The following is a 15058-nucleotide window of genomic DNA, read 5'->3' as shown; positions in this document are numbered from 1 at the left end:
GCACACCTGGAATGCCCAAGTTGAACTGCCGTGCTTTGGAAACCTGTGATAGAAAAATAAGATCATATAGGTGTGTGCTGGTTTTCTGTGTGTGTTGAATCTCTGGTTTCAGTATTACCGAACTGGCTTCTATCTTTCCCTCTTCCGCAGTGTGGCACTGAGCAACCTCCGTACTAATGCAGTATTAAGGACCGTATAATTAGCCACCTTAATAAATTTTTCCAAGATGGATAGGCGATGTTTGTCTTTTCTCAGAAGAAAACATTCCTCTAATAGTATTCTGTGGGAAGCTATGGAGAGAACAATGCACAGAAATATCTGGAAATATATTAAGATATATGTGCATATATTGGACATTAGCACCATACACTAAGCATATTGGGAATATGCTTCAAAATATTTCAAACATTGTTGACCTTTGTTATATAATCCCAGGCTCAGGGAAACATATTTGCATAGACTTAGCAATATATTGTAAATAACTACATAGGACAGTGTGTATTTTTCCTTAAGATGCAGTATTATAAGCAAGACATTAAATTATGCCTATCAGACAAAGCAGCCAGATCTCGACATTTTTTTATAGCGCATTCTATTGGGAAGACATCCCTGCTTCTAAAAAGCACATGCATTAAGAGCCTGATTCATGTGGTGACATGTGGCATATCCAAATGCATTATGGATCTCTCAGGAATAAAAACAACATAGCAAAACCATCACCTTGGGATGTTCATTGAGTGAATATTTTACAGACACACTCCTTTTATATTTATATAATAATTTAGTGTTATGACAATTTTTTTAGCAGAGTTGGCAGTTTTTCTTTTTTATAATGGTATTATATTTGTGAGCCTATTAAGTGCATATGGGATAAACTACAGAAAAAAGTATTTTTCATAATTCCTCAGGGTGCTTGTAGCAAAAAAAAAACCATATTGGTTTAGAAAAATGTTAATAAAAGGTCAAACAGAACTTTCCAGTGCTTAGCATGACAGCAATGGCAATTTTGAGGCCTTTTTTGAATTGTATATTGAGGAGACGTGGGGATTTATGGGGCTTCCAGGAGGAAAATGGCACCTAATGTCCTTTCTGAAAGGGAGACTGACCCTTTGTCAGGGCTTGTGAGTCTTTAACAAAGAATCACAACAGCGTGTTGCTTCCCCCACCTGCGTCCATCCCCTCCCCTGAACAATGAACCGGCTAGTTTCCGGCTTGGCCTGGGTCCCTAGAAGCCAGCAGGGCTGGGTTGCCAGCATCAGGGGCTGTGCTTGGGTACCTCTCTAGCTGGGCATCCTTCCAGGAGCCAGGGGTGTGCATGGTGAAAACTGGGATACTTCTCCCCTTTTCCATCCTCCCAGGAAGAAAAGCACAGCACTTCTCCAGACCAGAGGCAAAGGCAGGTGCATACAACGGCCACCCACAGAGCAGCGGTATCAGTGGACGGAGGTGTGTCCGTGGCCCTCGTGGGCTGCCCAGTGCTGTATGGGTATCCCCATTGCTCATGCCATCCCCAGCTTCCTATTTCTCTTGCAACTGGGACATCAGGTAAGAACACGGAAAAACTCTGCATTTCTTAATTTCCACCCCCCTACCCCCCGCCCTTTTCCCTTTCAAAGAACTTGTAAAAATGCAAAAATAGAGCATGGTTATTTGGGAATTTTTATTTAGCCGTTGTCTGAATTTTAGCATGTTTCAGGCAAACCTATACACTGTGATTCCAGACCAGCCTCAAACGACACTTCGTCAAAATAGAAACGTTCTCCGTGAAGAAGTGGACAGAGTGACGGCCTTGGAATGGATCCCATCTGGCTCCCCAGCAGCAGGAACCCAGGCGACCAGCGCCTGGAGCGGCGGGACACACTGTCCTCCCACGGCCGTTAGGCGGTGGACTTCCGGAAAGGTGGAGAGAAGTCTCAGGATCCACAGGACATGGGTCACACATTTTCTCTGGATGTGCCTGATTGTTCTCCTGAGGCTTCACTTCATCTATCTGGTCAGATATTATCCTGCAAATGACAGCAAAGGGCTGCAGGGGGCCCTGGGTGGAGTGGGAGCCTGGAGGCTGTCATGCCCTCGGAGCAGAAAGGAACAGGTCACAGCACGGTTTTGGGGGCTTTGTCCCACCTGTGGTGCTCATTCTGGGGTTCCTGGCACCTCTTCGCCGAGGCCAGGTGCGTGAGGGCTGGTGAAGTACGCTGCTTTTGCCTTTGTGGGCACAGAGACTAATCCACCCATCAGTCCAGCGAGTATGGAATGTCCCCACGAGGACACAGGGCTCAGTGCCATGACGGTGTGAAGAGGTGGGGGTTTGGCAGCTGACGCGGGCTCGTGCTGTACCAGCTCAGACCCTGTTTCTACTGAGAATTTTGAGATTTTTGCTCATATCAATTTTTTTTCACGTCAATTGTGATTTTTTGAAAATGTTGCACTTACCTTGATTGTTGAGTTTTTTGGTGCCTCCTTAAAATTTGAGGTGAGTGTCTCACTGTCCTTGTCGCTGTGGGTCAGAGACTAGGTCAGGTCGGGGGTCGGGGGTGGTGGTGGAAAACATGCCTGAGGAAGGGGAGGGGGTGGTGATCTGCTACCAAGTGCATGACTAGCAGGTAGTCAGGGATAAAATCCCAGAGAGAAGAGAGAGCACACACTCAGTTGTAGATGAGGAAGAGGGCTTGGTGTGTTCAATGTGAGGCAGGAGCCGTGTGGGATGGGGGCAGGGGGAACCCCCAGTCTTTAAGATCTACTGACCCCCTCCACCCCCCCAGCAGGATGCCCTATCACTTTTGTCTGCGGCCTGCTGCCCCTCTCCCTTGCCCTGGCCTAGTTTCCAGAGGCCAGAAGTTCACGGCCTACTCCTTCCAGGATGTGCCCTTGCCTGCCCAGCCTGTATGGGTCTCTGCCATCAGTCCTGCTAAGCTAGGCTCATTAGGGCCATTTGGCCCAGGGCACTCCACATTGCTGCCTCCTCCAGGATACCCTTGTAGCTTGGGTCTCCTCTCTCCACACACTCTATGCACTCCCTGGGCTGGAACTGCTTCGTTGCCTTTTGTGGTGATCTCCTCAGGCCTAAGTATGGCAGGTGTGGGGCAGGCCCTCAGGACACCTTTGCCCATCTCCAGCTGGGCAGTTTTGTCCTTGGGTCCCTTAGTGGAGCAGCTCGAGGGAGAGCATGCTGAGTTAAAATATATTGTATATCTTTGGTGAGCCTGAGGGTGGTGAAGGTCACCAAAGGGGATGGGTCAGCCCCTGAACATATCAGTGGGTGCAGGAGGTAGCTCCAAATTTCCAGAGTTCTGCCTAGGATGGGTTTGGTATTGGTGCAGGGTCTCATCCTTCCCTTTCCAGCCTGGAGCCCCTTTCCTAGTCATGGAAACAGTGAGACAGAAGCTGTTCCTAGAGCATGTGGCTTGGTGGCAAAAGAGCAGGGTCAATGCAACTGATCCTTTTGTTTCTAGTAGGTTCCGCACTAATCTCGTGGAGGGAGCCTGGCTGAGGGTCTGTTTAGGAATTTAATGTTGGGATAAAAAAAAATGTTTATTAAATGTGCCTATCTATTTCCTAATTTATCTCACCTCACATCCCTTAACCGCTTTTGAGATAGGAGGGGAGGTGTCCCTGGGGATAAGGAAGTCACTTGGAGCAGACACTGAAACTTAGTGCTGCCTTTCCCTGCCTGCAACCACAAGCCCTCCCCTCCCTTCCTCCGGGGGACGGTGCATTGCTGAAGGTCCACAGCTGCTCCTTGGCTCTGCACTCAGCGGGGACTCATCCAGCCGCCAGTTCTGGTCCCCACAGGGAGGGGCAGGAGGCCCAGGGCTAAAGTTCAGGCCTCAGGTGTGATGCTGATAGGCATATTCACAGTTTGCCTCCCCCTCCCCCAGTCCCTCCCTGCTCCGGCCAGTAGCAAACACGGTGATGCCTTTAGCCGCCTGGCTAGTGAGGAGCGCCTGTGCTCATTATGGCATTAGAATCCAGGGACAAGCCACTAGCTCAGACGGACAGAGACCCAGCTTTGTCCAAGTTTCCCTGCAGCCAAGTGGGTCGTGGTGGTCAACTTCCTGCCTCCTGGCCTTGGCTCTGTGGCGGGTCTCCGAGGGTAGCCCTGCACCGAAGGGCGTGTCCTTCCTCAGCAGCACGTGGACAGCTCGGGTCTTTGGGAAGGTGATTGGTTCTGAAGGTACACGCCCCGCCCCCCCCGCCGTGGGCGTGGCCTTCTGCCCGGCAGTGGCGGCCATGCTGGTAAGCAATGGATTCTGGCCCGTGAGCTCTGCCCGGAAGTCCCGTGCGGCCTTTGGATACGAAACGGGTCGAGAAACAAGCCACCGGAGTGTGTCTGCCATCCCTTCCACTGTCCTCTGTGCTTTCTATGTGGAGCGAACACTGGTAAGTGTCTGCCACGTGCCGGGCGTTATTCCGAGCACCAGGACAGAGCCGCGGCGTCCGCCTCCAGAGTTCAGGGGCTCACAGAGGCGCGTGCCCGCAGACCGCCCCGGGCGTGCTCCCGCTGCCCTTGGTAGAGGCAGTCAGCGTGGAAAGGGAAGGAAGGCCTTCGGGCTGTGTGCACGGGCTGCCTCCGTGTGGTGGTGATGTCTCGGGCTGGGCTGTGGCTTTCGTGAGACCCTGGGGGCCTGGGCCGGTCAGATGTCCACGGTCAGCTTTGGATTTCACTTCCTAGATCCGTCCATGCCAATCACCATGGATCCTGGGTTGTCTTTTCTGGTGGCACTGCGCCCCGAGGGCTCTTTTGGGGATGCCCTTTTCTTATCACGTATCTTAACTTGGGACAGATGGATTTTTGGGTGGCTGGGAATCCTAGCGCCTCTAATCACCCTGGTACGTCCTAAACCAGGTTGTCCCTGGGCCTTTGGACACTGACTGAACTCCTGAGCTGTCTCCCCCGGAAGGACCCCATCCCAACAACGTGGTCTTCCCGCCAGCTCTGGCTTTGGGTGAGGATGATGGAAATCACAAATTCATCTCTGATCTATTTGCTTAGAGGGGATGGACCCTAGTGTCTGACCTCTAGGAAAGCACAAGACTAACCTCACACTGTCCCCAGGGCCCAGCTCCCAGTTGCCCTCTCCTCCAGCACCCCAAGGGGGCTTTCTGGGTACAGAAGGACAGCTTTCTCAAGTGAGGTAACACGGACTGGGGAAGCAGTACCCAGAGAAATGGGACTATGGTACCAGGAGAGGCAGAGACCTCCCGTATTTGGGGAATACCAGATGTGGACCTCTGGAACAGGTCCTCAATTTAGAAGAATAATTTTAAGAACAAATTTTGATTAATTTTTTATCGTACAAGTGGTGGTAATGATTTTTAAAAGATTTCGTAGGGAAAACATAGAATCCCCCCTTCCATGTAAATACAGTGGTCTCACATTGGAATGCAGGAGGAAGTAAGTCACAGAAATCCATTAGTGATCTCCTCACCCTGAAAAAAGATGTGAGATCCCACATATTGCTCCTTCAACACATGGGGCGCTGGATGCAGGAAAACTTCTGATCCATATTTTGGGGAAAGTGTGAGCTCTAGGCTGGACACAAAGTGAGGGTAGATGATTGAATGAGTCAGTGATTCTTATTTTCCTTTCTCTGTTTAGCCACTAACTGGTCAACATTTTGGTTGGAACCAAGGCCAATTGGTAGGATGATTTCTGGCCTGGGGAGGGATGGGGGATGACGTATCTTCAGTCATCCCTCTTGGCCTGGTTCTCCTTTTTCAGAAATGTCCAGATCTACTGAGAGACGAACTGTCTAAGCATCCTTGTTGACCAGGGGCCCTGAGGAGAAATATAAGATTCCACCCCCCAGATGCCCTCATGGTTGCTTATGAAATTGGCAAGTGTGGGGGCCAGTGCTGCCAGCCTGGCATGAGTGAGGGCACTCCAGCTCAGGGACTCAACCCAGAGTCGTGGTGTCTGGGGGAATGAAATTGGATCCTGTCCTTCTGCACAAAATCCTCCACTGGTCCCACTGCAGTTACACCCAGGAGAAAACCCAAACTTCCTACTATGGCCCAAAAGGTTCTCCAGGATGCTGCTACTCATGCCCTCCCTCCGTGTGCCAGACCCCACCTTCTGCCATCTTGCTTTTGCTGTTTTTCTTGCCTTCTTGCTGTTCACCCTCCCACACGCTCTGGCCTTGAAGGTGCTGCTGCCTCTGTCGGAAATGCTTGCCCAGATGTGTGGTGACCTGCTCCTCACCCTGCTCAGGTTTCTCCTCTTTGCTCACCTCCTCAGAACAGCCCTCCCGGAGCCTGTCGCAGGGGTAGCTCCCCTCCCCAGCTCTCCCTCTCCGCACCCTCCCTCACCCTGCTCCCTCCGTAGGTTCAGCCGCAGGGCAGGGCTGGGCAGATCCTCCCAGCTCTGCTCTCTTGCTTTGTTCTCCGTCTCTAGAACCTGCAACTCCATTAGGGTTTATGCCTGTGGCTCAGCTTCTAGAATGTACCTTTAGTCTGAGTATGCGTCTGAGCGTATTCCATGAATATATGAGCAAACACCTAAATGCACCGCTGACGGGAGTGTAAATCAGTGCATTTCTAGGAAACCACTAAAAATGATTTTTCTCATTAACAATTGATAAGAAATCATTAAATGTGGAAAGTTAGAAAATACCAATCAGAAAAAGAATATTAAAAATTACTTATAACCTCACACACTTATTATTTGGAGGTGTACCCTCAGTTTTTTCTATGCATGCAGGAAGCACAGTAACATTGTTTATAATTTGCCTCTTATTACTTAACAGTATATTATGATAAATCTTTAAAGGTTAGTAAGTACAATTCTAGAACATTGCTCTCGAAGACTCTTTTGTATGGAGAATTTATATATATACATGCATATCTATGTACATGTATGTTTACTTTTGTGTTGTTGGACATATGATTTGTTTCCCAAAAGCGATGAGCAGGTTGAACTAAATCTTTATACACATCCATGAGTGATTCCTTTGAAAGTAGAGTTTTTAGGTGTGCATTTTGATAAATTACCCTTCATAAAGATTACCCAACTTATCCTATCAACCAGTGGTGTCAAAAGGGTTCATTTCTTTGCCCTTGACAACATTCTATATCATTGTTTCTGCCTTTACCAATACAGGAGCCCCAGTGATCTCATTCTAGCTTAAATTTGCATGTCTTTGATGACTAATAAGGTTGAGCATCTTTTATATGCTTATTTGTCATTTGTATTTATTCTTTCATGAATTGCTATTCATGTCCTCAATACAATTTTTCTTATTAAAATATTTCTTTTTTATTTGTTTCTAAGAAAGCTTTATACATTAGGGGAATTAACCTTCTGTTATGTGTATTAAATCTTTTCCCCTGATTTTGGTTTACCTTTCAACTGAAAAACTGCATTTTCACAGGTGGACATTTTAAATTTGTGCAATTCAAATTTAGCTATCTAGTTCCTGACCTTGGAATTGGATTTAGAAAAAGCTTCCCCATCACAATTTATATAGATGGTATACTTTTTCATTTCACTTAAGATTTTAAATCTTTTATTACTGTAAGATTTGCTTTAATATGTGGTATCAAGCAAGGTACTAATTTTATTTTCTGGATGAGTGGCAGGCTGTACTTATATTATTATGAATTAGTTATCCTTTCCTCATTGGTATGAAATGCCTTTGTGTTAAAAATATAAATGTATGCATATGTGGGTCTTTCTGCACTCTACTTTGTGCTTCACTTTTTTTTTTTTTTTTAAATGTAGCCTCCACTCTGTGTGGAGCCCAACACAGGGCTCGAACTCACCACCCTGAGATCAAAAGCTGAGCTGAGATCAAGAGTTGCATGCTTACCCAACTGAGCCACTCAGGTGCTCCTGTGCTCCAGTGTTTTAATTATTGTTGCTTTCTCAAACATATTTTAAGATCTGGTTGAGCAAACCCTGCTTCTCTCTCTCTTTTCCTTTTATATGACAATATTTCTTGGCTCTTTTTTGCTTCTTTTACTTTCAGTGAAATTTGAAATCAGTGTGACAAAATATCAAGAGAACTTTGTAGGAGTTTTTTTGGATTTGCATTTTGTTGAAAGTTAAGATGGGGGAAGACCGTACGGAGACTTCCTGCAAAAAGAAAAGCAAGTGCTTTTATTACTCGTTTGAGTACGGTTTGATGTTCACCCATCATTTCTTGTAATATTCTGCATATAGGCATTACACATCTAGAAAACAGCAGTGTCATTAAGAGCCTTAAAAATGTTTACCTTCTTATAATTCCATCTCTGGTGATGTAAGCAATGTGAACAAAAGTTCATGCATGAAGATTTTAGGTACATTATGGGGAACGATTCAGACATTAGAAGCGCTTTGAACGAACAGTGATTGGGGGATGGATAAATAACTTTTAATATAGTCACAAGCTGAAATATTATGCAGCCCTTAAAAAGATATTTGTGGAGATTAGTTTAACCTTAATGTTACATGGAAAATCATGATTGGACATTGCGTGAACCCTTTTATATTTTGTATGCATAGCTTCTGCACGCATCATAGAAAGCTCATAGGATACGACCAGAAAAATGTGCTAAAACGTAAATGAGAGGGGTTATATTCGTGAGAGGGGTAATGAGTGGTGGTTATTTTTAACTGGAGGTTTTCTGGGCTTTCTCACCTTTCTGCGGTTTGTATGTATTGATGTCCCGGGTGGAGCGAAGGGAACTTGCCTTGAACTGGAACATCGCGCTTGCGGCCCGGGCCTGCAGGCGAGTCGGGCGGTGCCGGCCGGTGCAGTCCCGCGCACGGCCGGAGGGTGGCAGTGTCCGCTCGCAGACCCGCCGCACGCGGCCGGCTGACCTTTGTCAGCCTCCGCAGTCTCTCGTTTATCACTGATCACAAGAGTGGAATGAACATATTTACTTGTGTTTTGCTTTCCACTTATAATATCTAGTGGCATGGGAGGGAAATGAAAACAATTGTTCATAGGGGAAATTTATGAGCTTCATCTGGCTGCGAGATTTCCGCAGTTGCCCCACGCCGCCCAGGGACTGGGATTGCTTTTTGCATCTTCGGGCGAGGGGGAAGGCGCGTTTCCATCTGCCCGAGTGGCTCTGGAGTGTTCGTCATTCCTGGCTTTCTGCGGCAGTTGCCTCTGAACAGCAGACTTTCCCGGCCATCTTTCCCTTCCCCCTTGAGCTTGAGAAGAGCGCGCGGACCCCGCTTTGGGGCTCTCACATGAGAGTGGTCCCCAATTCACCCTGGGCCCTCCGTCCAGATTAGCCAGGGTTTCCCGACTATCCTGCGATGTCCTAAAATTTCTTCCTCTTAATTAGCTGGGGCGGGGCTCGGCTGACCCTTTATGAACTTCAGGAGGCCTCTTCATCCCCGGATTTTGCGGTGGGGGGCATGAACGGAGAGGTTGTGGGCAGGTCCTTTCTCTTGGGGGTCTAGCAGCACCCTGAGAGCAGTTGTCCTATTGTCTGGTATCCAGGATTGGGCGCTTGGTGAGCCTGGGAAGAGGGACACCTGAGAGCTGAGGGCTTTGTTGGAAATGCATGCCCGTGTGTGTGTGTGTGTGTGTGTGTGTGTGTGTGTGTGTGTGTGATGGCTTCCATCCCTGACCATCCTGGCTCTCTCAGCCTGGCAGAGGGCAGGGTGATGGGAGGGGAGCTGCTCACTGAGGAAAGGACAAATCAGTGGGCCCTTGTTGTGTTTAGACCTTTTAGACCTTGGGCTTGTGGAGCTGGCTCCTGGGATACTGGAACCAGCTCTACCTGAAGCCAGTTGGTGGCGGGAGTGCCCATGCACTGACCTGTTGCCGTCATGGACAGTCCCAGCTTGGGCACTGGGACACACTCAGTCTGTGCAGAGAGATGCCAGAGGGGCTTATACTTCAGGTGAGGCTGGAGGGCTGTGTGTAAAAGGGGGAAGCCCTGCTGGAGGTACCAGGGACTTGTGCTAGAAGCACAGATGTTAAAACCACTGGAACACTTTGTTGGTGTGCTTTGATGTGAAGACTTTTCTATCACTTGATGTATGTTAGGATGTGTGTATTTTTATGGGGGTGCTAATATTGTCTACAGTAGAAAAAGTTGTTTGGGGTTATAATCGGTTTGAGATTCTGTCTGGTTCCTTCTTCCCTCCCTCCCTCCCTTCCTTTCTTCCCAGCTTCCTCCCTTTCTCTTTCTCCCTTTCTTCCTTCCTCTCTCTCTCTCTCTCTCTCTTTCTTTCTTTCCTTTTCCCTTCCTTCCTTCCTTTTCTCCCTTTCTCTCTCTCTCCCCCCCTTGTACTTCCTCCCTTCCTTCATTCCTCACTCCCTCCCTCTTTCTTTCTTTCTTCCTCCCTTTCTCTCTCTCTTCTCCCTCCCTCCCTGCCTTCCTAGCTTCCTCCCTTTTTCTCCTTCCTTCCTTCTCCCTTCCCTTCCCCTCCCCTTTCCTTTCCTTCCTCCCTTCCTCCATTTTCCCTCCCTCTCTCTCTTTCTCCCTCTCTCCCTCTTTCCCTTCTTTCCTTTCTCTTTTCCTCCTTCCCTCCCTCCCTCTCTACCTCCCTGCTTCCCTCCCCTGCTTTCTCCCCCCCTTCTTTCTCCCATATTCTCTTCCTCCTGCCACCCTCCCTTCTTTCTTTCCCTCTCCCTGCCTCCTTTCTTTTCTTAGCTGGGGGAGGTTTTCCTAGAGTTACGGTGACAGAGCCCACAGGTTGCTCACTCCCTGACAACACAGTCTCTGGTTGGCTGGGACTGCTCCCTCTCTGTGCCTGGAAGGATGTGACGGGGTGTGGTGCGGCCGGCCGCTGTAGGGAGAGTGTCAGGCGCCCAGGTGAGCCTTTGACACAGAGTGGATAGCACAAGGGCCTCGTGGTGTCCCGGCCGGGACCCTCCCCTGCAGCTGCATTTCCAGTGCCCACCTGTGGGACCTGAGCTTCCCTGGGGACGACCTCAGCATCACTGAAGGATCCAGTCCTAATTCAGCCAAAGCTGTTTCCTCCCAGTGAGGTTTTCCCTGTCAGGAACAGAAGAAAGGGAGCTGGTTGGCTGGCTGTCTTGGAGTGAATATTTAAAGACCCCATGTTATCAGCGGCGAGGGGCGAGGACAGGCGCTGGTAGACGGTGGTCTGGTTCTTTCTGTGTGTCTCTTGCCCACAGGACCCTCCCTCTGCTCATTACAATCCACCGCATTTCCCCAGCAGTCTTACAATCAAATTACTCAAAATTGCACTGCTTTATTGCATATTGCTGAACTCCAAGACAAGCAAATACCCAGATAATGAACAATTATTTATGACAAATTATTACCTTTACATATAAGATTAACAGTTTTTATTAAGTTCGGTCAAGGTGACAACCTGTCCCTGAAAAATAGTGGGAGGTTTTCCCGTGGAACTGGAACGGAACGAGGGCCTGCTGAAGGTCAGGGGTGGGGGCGTGCGCGCGCTCCTGCTGGCTGTTCCCGGGGGTGCGCTCACAGGCCAGCGGGGCGAGCGTCCACTCTTCCCACGGAAGGTGGCCGTCTTCCCGCCTCGAGACCTGGGCAGCTTCCGTGGGGCTTCCTGCTCCCTTTGTCCCCTTTGACTATGTAATGACAAAAGCACTCAAGAACGGGACAGGTTGTGCTAATTGCTTTTGTACGTAAGCTTTAAAAATTTGTATTATTGGAAACTGAACTTTTAAAAATTATTTATGGACTCACTAACGTACGGTTTGGTGATTTCTTCCCATCTCCGTGGTTCTTCTTGTGAACAGAAACCTCTCTCAGCTAATTATAACATACAGTATTTCCCCAGCAGTCTTACAATCAAATTATTCAAAATTGCATTTCTTTATTGCATATTGCTAAAACCCAAGACAAGCAAACATCAAGATAATAAACAATTATTTATTGCAAATTATTACCTAATATATAAGATTAACAGCTTGTAACTATTAAGATTAATACATGTGGTAAACTGTATTTATTATACTTATTTTGTAGCAAATATCTTTGTATAAAACATATGTTTATGTATTGCAATTAATGAGAAAAAGTGTAAGATTAACAATTTATGTTGGGTTTTGTTTTTAGATTTATGCACACTGTAAAACTTATTTATTGCACTTATTAAAAGTATTTAATGATGGACTTTTAGATGCTATATTTTTAATGTGCAAATATAAACTAAAGGAGTATTAAATTACAAAATGGAAAATTATAACTGAAGTCAAAGAATCTAACTATTTTCTGCTATAAATCTGCTTTAAAAAGATCATCACTGGAATTACTGAATCTTTAAATAGTGGCCTTTATAGTACATAATGAGTTCCAATGAGTTATCCTTTGAAAGGCTTTTTTCATCATTAAAACTAAACTCAACATCTTGCTCTTAAAGATAAATGTAGCTAACAGCGTAAACAGCAGAATCATTTCATTTTATGACGAGAAGTTGAAGTCACATTGTTGAAGAGCTGCAGGCCTGGACGGGTCCCCTGCAGGTGAGGGAGCAGGACCCGCCGGCCGGAAAGGCCGTTCCTGGCACAGGTGGAACTCACTTGGCTGGCACTGAGCAGCCTGGGGGCGGAGGGGGAGGTCCTGGGCTTTGCCACCATGGCTTCCCTCCCCCGGTGGAGATAGGGCAGGGGGGTGGTGCGGGTGTAGCCAGAGCCATCTCTTTGCCCCAGAATTAGAAAATGATGCACCCCAGAGGTATTGAGACATAAAGTAGAAACGAGGCACTGGCCGAGCATTTCTTGCTTTGTCAGGGTTCAGAGGCCCCAGATGCTTTGGTAGGGTATGAGGGGAATTCTAGAAGGCAGTCAGAGCAGAGGAGCTAAAGAAACCGATTGAGAGAACTGGCACAAGTTTTAGGTTATCTAATTCAAATGAACGCTTTTTAGGAATGAGTTAAACTAATGAGCAGTTTCTGGGTTTCCTATGGAGAGAAGTTTCTGTAGCCAGGGGCTGCTGGGAAGAGGGAGCACCACTCCTGAGTGCCCGTGTGTCCCCTGCCTGCCTGTGGCCATTGGCTTATACTCAGCTTGTGGACATGGGCTCTCTCCAGCAGCTGGGCGCTGACTCCTGAGTCTGCGGTCTTGTTCCACCCCAGTTGCCCGTGGGACTGAGGCTGAGGACAGGGTTAGAGCATAGCTTATAAACTGGACTGCACAGACCTCCAAACCCTAGTCCTTGTGCAGCTGTGCCGAGACCCTGACAGGTGCTTGTTCCTCTGACCTCCCAGTGAGGATTGGCCACACTGTATGGGTGGGTCCTGGGGATGTAGGGAAGATGAGGGGGGGTGAAGGGGGTTGCGGCTGGGGGGCAGGTAGGGCAAACAGCCTTCTCTCCAGAGCTGCTCATGACCTAACCCTTCTTAGGAACACAAACAGGAAAAGGTGGAAGGAGGAGGCAAGGGGAGAAAGAAGGGAGAAAAGAGCTTTTTGGTCCTAAGATATGCAGATTTCTGTTCACTGAGGAAATTTGGAAAATAAACACCTTTCCTTCAGAACACAAGTGCTCATTGACTGGGCAGTTTGTATTATTTTATTTCAGGTGTTGAGAACACCGCCCCCCACCATTTGATTTGTAGTATAGGACACATACAAACAGTCTTTGAAAAATGCGTAGAGAACATAAACCTCTGTTATTTTGGGTCTGCAAACATTGTGGGTGCTGTTTGGCGCTCCTGGGGTCCCTGGGGTGCACCAGCCGGCATCGGGGCCGACTGTGGGAAGTTGAGCACGGGATCTGTCTCTTCCTCCAGAAGCCTGCTTTGCAATCTGTGTGGGGTTGGGGGGAGGAGGAGACAGACAGCTGGGGCAGGCTTCTGTGTCTGCCATGTCCTCAGACTCCCTGCTTGGGACAAACACTCCCTTACTTCTCTTAGATACATATATGTTGGCCTATTTTATTATTATTTTTAATTTTTTAAAATTTAATTATTTTTTTTAAGCAGGCAGTATATATTGACCTATTTTTATGCTTTTTAAATTTGTTTTTTATTGAAGTGTAGTTAACAACGTTATGTTAGTGGCAGGTGTATAGTATAGTGATGACTCCGTGCTGATCATCGTCAGTGTGCTCTTAATCCCCTGTATCTATTTTATCCCCCCCAACCTCCCCCCAGCAATTGCCAGTTTGTTCTCTATATTTAAGAATCTGATTTTTTTGATCTCTGGTTTTTGTTTGTTTCTTTAACTCCACCTAGGAATGAAATCATATGGTATTTGACTTTCTCTGACTGGCTTATTTCACTTAGCATTATACCCTCCAGGTCTGTTCACGTTGGTGCAAATGGCGAGATGTCTTTCTTTTTTATGGCCAAGTAATACTCCATTGTACACACACACACACACACACTCTCTCTCTCTCTCTAAATCAACACTGGGGTGCATAAATCTTTTCAAGTGATTTTTTTTCATTTTCTTTGGAGAGATACCCAATAGTGGAATTACTAGATCTTATGGTATTTCTATTTTTAATTTTTTTGAGGAGATGCCCTACTGTTTTCCAGAGTGGCTGCACAAATTGCATTCCTACCAATGGTGCATGAGGGACCCTTTTTCTCCATATCCTTGCCAACGCTTGTTATTTCTTGTCTTTTTGATTTTAGCTATTCTGACAGGTGTAAGGAGATATCTTATGGTGGTTTTGGTTTGCATTTCCCTGATGGCTGGTGATGTTGAGCATCTTTTCACACGTTTGTTGGCCATCTGTATGTCTTCTTTGGAGAAATATCTATTCAGGTTCTCTGCCCATTTTTAAATGGGATTATTTGGGGTTTTTTTTTGGTGTTGAGTTGCATGTAAATTCTTTACATATTTTGGATATTAATCCCCTTATCAGATAAATCATTTGCAAATATCTTCTCCCATTCAGTAGGTTGCTTTTTTGTTTTGTTGATGGTTTCCCTCACTGTGCAAAAGCTTTTTATTTTGGTATAGTCCCAATAGTTTAATTTTGCTTTTGTTTTCCTTGCCTGAGGAGATAAACCTAGAAAAATATTTCTGTGGCCCATGTCATAGAAATTATGGCTTATATTTTCTTCTAGGTGTTTTATGGTGTCAGGTCTCACACTTAGGTCTTTAATCTATTTTGAGTTTATTTTTGTGTATGGTGTAAGGAAGTTTCATTTCTTCTAACTGTA

The 15058-nt window shown here is 46.9% G+C and overlaps 1 long non-coding RNA gene across 1 annotated transcript in view; it reads left to right on the top strand.

Annotated features, from left to right (window-relative positions):
• Positions 1-3954: 3954 nt before the first annotated feature.
• LOC125089990 (uncharacterized) overlaps positions 3955-15058 on the top strand; it is a 31884-nt gene continuing 20780 nt past the window's right edge. Inside the window, exon 1 of the long non-coding RNA XR_007124122.1 lies at positions 3955-4380. This is a non-coding gene — a long non-coding RNA (uncharacterized LOC125089990). The remainder of the gene's footprint in view (positions 4381-15058) is intronic.

This window comes from Lutra lutra, chromosome 17 (genome assembly GCF_902655055.1).
Source record: "Lutra lutra chromosome 17, mLutLut1.2, whole genome shotgun sequence".
Taxonomy (NCBI): Eukaryota; Metazoa; Chordata; class Mammalia; order Carnivora; family Mustelidae; genus Lutra; species Lutra lutra.
Note: the sequence above shows the minus strand (reverse complement) of the source record. Positions and strands in the feature narration are given on the sequence as shown.